We start from the raw sequence: 6,729 nt of genomic DNA on the forward strand, positions 1-6,729 counted from the left end.
TATGGGCACCACTACTGCAGGTGTTGTTATGAACACCCTAAAATTAATATGGATATGAGCAATATGAAATAATTGAGACAGGGCCGGTACTAATTTGTGTGTTTGTAGAATCGTAATAAGAAGCGTCCTACCTGAGGGGGCCAGACCTATCACCATATAAATTATAATATAATTCTTACCTAGACTTACTAGGCCTAGCCTATGCCCTACAGTAGAGCGGCAATGCGAGGTAATTTATTAATATTAGGTAAGGCATACCTTAGGTTTTGGACATGGCATGGGCCTGGCGCGGCTACATTGGCCATTGTTTATTAGGCCTACTGCCGCTGCACAGTGGTCCAGGGCGAAATCAAAGTGTGCCAAAAGTCCATTTTGGTGACTATGGCTTTTACACTTTTTTTCACATGATTGAAGATGGGTATACCCTGGTGAATCTATCCTGAAAATATTTTACATTTAAACGAATTTTAAGGGTAGTATTTTTCAACAAATGTCGGAAATTTCTCTATAAATATTTCAAATGCTATAATTGACTACATTATATCTAAACATGTTTTTTTTTCTTACAGAAAATTCGGAATTACTTCAAAATGCACAGGTTTCTTGTATATAAATTGGGGAACACAAATATATGTTTTGGTTTAAATTTGAAGTTTGCATCAATAATAAATCGTTGTTTAAACGACAGAAAAATATTTAAAAATCTATTTTCAGAAAAGTAGAAGAGAAAGTTTGGATTCATGTGGATTCATGCTTTAATTTTTACATCACCATCTTCAGTATAGTCTTAGCTTTATGATGGTACCAAATTTAGCTGCTACTTTTTGCAACTTTGCGAGCTAGACGCACTTTTATCGGTCTTGTTTTCGTACATTTGAGACACAATTTAATTAGAGCAAACCGCAAATCAGAGGGATGTACGCGCGTCTACTCAACCAGTTCATGCAAAGCGTGGGAAAAGCACTTCAAAAATTGACAAACTGCTCGTGATTTAACAGTTGCAAATCTTCTAATATTTTGTTGCTGTTTAGAATACTTTATTAAATTTTGAGCAGTCTAATAATCCAAATATAATATATCATAATGAAGATGATATCTACAAGCAGGCCTATATCTAGGCGTCAATCGTTTTTAACTTTATATTCAAACACATCCAAGACTTTGAAAAACTTCCTGTTTCAACTTAAGGAGAGGTGAGCTACTACGCGAGTAGTAACGACCCTCCAAGCAAACAATAATACCTTATGATAACGTGACAACAACGTTACAGTTTTGTGTTGAAAACTTTATTTTGTACAACCATAAATACATATTGAACATAATTTCACAACGTTTGCACGTTCCTACAACGTTGTGTAAACGTTATTTTGTGACATACCTAACCACAACATTCGCCTGCAGAACGTTATAAGAACGTAAACACGTGTTTGCCGGGTTTCTAAAGAAAATAGCTCGTGGCTTGACAACAGGATTCCATTTTCTGATGAAGTTATTAATGTTTTGACACAGAACAGAGATATTCTTTCCACACCAGCAGGAAACCCACAAGAGACTTAAAACAGACCCAAACCGGGACCATCTTTGTAGCTCCATAGTAAAATGAGACTCCACCAAAATAAAGAGTAGAAAAAAAGCATTGCTATCCTGGTGGTACAGTATACCTGTCAAAGAGGACAGCAAAAGTTCCTCTTCTAAGTCTCCTAGTTCATACTGCACTGAGAATGATCAAAAAAACATAAAACGACCATTATCGATACTTTTACAATATAGGCCTAATACGATTGGGGACGGAATTATATGACAATATATGATTATCATTATCATGACATTGGTGTAGGCAATGTCTGATATTTCCATGGAATCTCAGATGCAAACACATTTTACATTTAAAAAATGTAAAATTAGGTTGTCTGGAATTAATATGAATTTCGATTTTGATTTATATTCACTGTAAGATTAACAAATAGAAATTTTAATGTTGGCCTATGCCACTTTTGGCCCCGTCCAATCAGAAAAATGTATTTTGATGACGTCATGGAAAATACAAAAAGTTTTCCACAGAAGTTCTTTTGTCCCAAACCTCCTTAAACATTTCAAAATTAATTTGTAATTTTACTGTTCCCTGGTATTACAATGAAAAGTGACATCGTCCAATCAGAAAAAAGTACAAAAATTACGTCATATAGATTTGAAAATGCTTTTATTGAATTCTACGGGTATGAAAACCCCTAGATAAGTCTTGTATTCGCTTAGATTAGCTTCTGTAATGAGTAATTAATTTTGGCACACTTTGACTTCAATCTGGCCCACTGTGCGCTGGTGGTAGCTCCTGTTTATATTCTTTTGTACTACCTGTACTTACAAGGTACAGTACATACAAAGAATACTAGGCCTAGGCTAGGCCTATATAATTTCACTTTGTTACTTTACATAAGCAAAAAAAATTGAATTTAATCGTTATTGTGTTTATTTGTTACTCGCGAAAAGGCCTCCTCTGGACGACACGTTCGCGACCACACCCCCAGGATCCGCCCCCAGGAGTATCATTTAGATACGGATAATCATTCGTGTGTAGGCTAGGACAGCAGAAGTGTGTGTTCACTGGAGCTTATCGACAATAACATACAGGGCTAGGTTAAATGAATATTCAATTTATATTGCTACTTAATTATTTATGAACCTGCAGTTGTGTCGCCCATATAACGCTTACCCTCTGGAAATCGGTAGAGTTCCTATCTCGGGTTCAAATACCGCCCTCAATTTTTGTTGTGATCATCACTGCGCTCGAGTTCCTCGTCGTCACGAAGCCACAAGTTGTTAAGCTGTCTCTTATACACATCTAGATGTGTATAAGAGACAGGTTTACAATTTTGAAAGTGAGCCCAATAGTTTCGGAAATGGGCCCGATCGTCTCGTGGACCTGATCGTCTGTAGGCAAAATTGAATACCGGGGCCCTATCGTCTGTTGGCAAAATCGAAAATGTACAAAACCATTTTGCTTGCCTAGGTCAATTTCGGCCGCGCCCCGGATGTCCAAAATGTATGGAGCGTTTGTTGCACAATGAGATCGCGTTCGCTAATATTGGGGGTTTTTTTTTCGTTCTTTTTTGCTGCTTACTTCCGATGTCGTTTGAATAAAATATGAAAGGACAGACATGACCTAAAATAAAATTAAATGTACTTGTATTTATTAATAAAAATTCTTCTATTTTGTGAAACATGAGTAAATAATATGCGTTTTGTGTCACTAACTTTTATTTACTTATTTTATTTATTTTGCAATAGGCTATTGATAATCAAGTTTATTTGATGGACCACATACAAAATAAATTCTGTTCTATTTGCAGGTGAAGGAAACAGACGCAATGCTCATGCTTAGATTTATGTGGTTTTATTTTTACAGCTATTATTTTGTTCTTCTTACAGCTTCTGGTGTTGTGTGAAAATTAACTAACAGACAATCTAGTAATAGTATCACCAGTAATAGTTTTTTAATTACTACTTTGACTTCGAAGAAGATTGATATTTGTTTCATGTTTTACTATCATGCGTTGTGCTTGTTCTGATATAATATATAATTATCAAAGGCTATCTTACATATAATACGTACGAATATCGTAATATTTCATATCATAAATTGGGCTGTCATTCGGTGGTATGTGGTGGTATGCGCCTTTTAGTGAGACCCGGCCTAGGCTATGATCAAGGACTTTTAACTGTTACCAGGATAGGAAGCTGGCTGGTTTAAGCCGTCTTTCTTGAATTAGCCTTATGTGTGGTATTGTTATGCTAATGAGGCAAATAAGCGCAATCTGCACATGCTCAGAAAACCAACACTTTCCTTATAGAACAGTTCTATTATCTCTATGACCACACCATGGTCGCACTGCGTATCGGCTAGGCGTACAGCTAGGCCTAGCCGAGAATTACGGTACGGTATACCGTTTCATAAAACGAAGCAAAATAAGGGTACTAATTTCACTTGGCATGCAAATCAATCATACTCACACACTTAAAAATAAACTAATCTACCAATAAAATCACCTGCAAGTTAAGATATAAGGCAAGTATGTCTACAAATTTTATTTTAAATTGATGTGATTAGGATAGCCTAGACCTGGCCTAGGCCATGTCTAACCGCTTATAAAAATGCAGAAAAAAGACCCAAAACAAATTAGAATGAAATTATCAACTAACTAGTGCATTAAAATTATTCATATACGGTACTACTTACCTATGAAATTAAAATGTATTGCTCACAAACGCCAATATTTGGATTTTAATACGCCTTTTCCACCAATCGGTAGACATCTTGAAGTGATGACAAACATCCTAAAAGTCAGTGGTGCGTAACAAACAAAAATAAGATAAGCTAGGCCTAGCTGCTGTACGCCTAGCTGATACGCAGTGTGGCTAAGGAAAGTTTTGTTTTTCTGAGCATGTGCAGACTGTGCTTATCTGGTTCAATTGCATAACAATACCACACATAAGACTAATTCAAGTTTGACGACTTAAACCAGCCAGCTTCCTATCCTGGTAACAGTTAAAGTCCTTGCTATGATTATGTTAATTACTGTTTTTGAAGCCATTGAACTCCAATTAAAAGTGGCAATACATTACCAGCGCTTTAGCTGGCTCTATATGGACAAATTTACCAGTAACAATTTTACAATTGGGAGCACTGCGTTTGTGTTCTGGAAATGTAAAATAAAAGTTAAGTATTTTATACATAAATTAGTATCATATGTAATGTCCGTAGAAAACTGTTTGTCAACTTTAAAATTCGATCTGAAAATACGAGTAGGCCTAGGGCCCGAGTAGGCCTACGATGTGAAAACGTATGGGAATTTATCAGTGATTTTCATTTGATCAACAGAATAAAATTTGTCAATATATTTGTCTTATTTTTTATTAATATTACAATAGTTTATAGATACTAGAGCAAAGGATCTGTGAAGAAGGTAGATATACTGTATTGACGAGTAGACCTACGATATATGAAATTGAACGCCAGGCCTATATAAAGTAGGCTATATCCCAATCAATAGGTAGCACTACTGGCGTTCCATACATCCCAATCAATAGGTAGCACTACTGGCGTTCCATACATTTTGAGCGCGGCTGCTTTGGGCCGCGGCCGCTTCGACCCGAATCCGTCATGAGAAAATTGGGCCCAAACCGAACGTCTATCCTCCGTTTTAGAAAATGGGCCCGAAAGTCTACACTCGTGAACTCGATCGTCTGGAAATGGTCCTGATCGTCTGGGCCCAATCGTCTCGTGGGCCCGATCGTCTGTCAACCTCCGAGTTGTCCTACGCTGAATGCGTCCCGCACGTCCATCCCGGAATGTTTGGCAACTCGAGTCGGACTTTTTGACATTTACACAGTGTAAAAGGGATACAAAAGGGGTATCACTCTTCTCCTTCCACTGTACTGTACGTACGTAATTTGAATAATGAATTCTCACCTGTGTTGCTTTGTAGCGCCGTGACAAGTCCTTGTTCAATATTTTGTAGATTCGTGTTATTTTAGAATAATATTTTACGATATTTAAATGTACATAAATAACTCAAAAAAATGCCAATATGGTAAGACACCTAAATAGGCGAGCAGATTATGGCCAAAAAGTCCTCTAAAAATCGTCGAGGTGGCAATGGAAGTACTACCGGCTAATTTTGATATTTTCTGAAAATATAGGTCTTGAGAAGTTCAGAACTCAAAATTACCCAAAACCCCTTTGGGGGAACACCTCCAAATTACGCATTCAAAATGGCCGCCATTTTCCGCTTTAAATTATAGTTTTAGCTAAATTATATAAAAAATAACATCACTCGAATAATCATCATCAGCAATTGGTGAAACTTACTCAAAATAGTCGTTAATTATCGAAAATGAATCTTGCATTAAGAAAAACTACAATTTCAATCACCATAGCAACCGTTGCTATGCAAATTTAAATTTCCTATTTTATTCATGAAATTTAAGTATACAGGAAGATTAAAGTTTATTAAATTCTTTATTTTCATAGGTTTTATGAATATGTTTAACATCTGAATTATCTATTATTATCGTAGAATAGGATTATGTAAAAAAAAATGCTGAAACTTTAATATAATTGCATAGCAACACTCTTTTTATCGTCCATAGCAACTAAGCAAAATCAGCAGAATTGCACATACATTTGTCATTGACCAGGCAAAAATCATGAGATACAATATATTTATATAATAAATATCTCTTATTGAACAAAGTTAACACATTGATGTATAAAATACAAGGTCATCACCATAGCAACTGTTGCTATGCAAATTTGAATTTCTTATTTTTTCATAAAATAATTATATAATGAAGACCTAAAGCTGTCTCTTATACACATCTAGATGTGTATAAGAGACAGGTATAATGCAGAATGACTATAGTTGTGTGTGATAAAGAACAATTATGAACATCATCATCTTTATCATCATTCTATCATCATCGTCATCATTTTCATCACCATTCATCAAATTATCATCATCATTATCTTCTTCATCAGGATTATACTAGATAGAAAATAGTGTTTATTAGTGAGTATAACAAGGGTCACTTGAACTTCAGTCCTTGAAATTTTACATTCATGACAAGAAATGGGATATGGTATATAGAAAATAAAGAACAAACAAATAGATTATTAATCTTAAAACGTAAAGCAAAGCAAAAGGTCATTTAAATAAGCATACAGTAATTATA

The sequence above is a fragment of the Anneissia japonica genome, unplaced genomic scaffold (assembly GCF_011630105.1).
Source record: "Anneissia japonica isolate Jap-2015-1 unplaced genomic scaffold, ASM1163010v1 scaffold256_len832006_cov191, whole genome shotgun sequence".
In the NCBI taxonomy this organism is placed as follows: Eukaryota; Metazoa; Echinodermata; class Crinoidea; order Comatulida; family Comatulidae; genus Anneissia; species Anneissia japonica.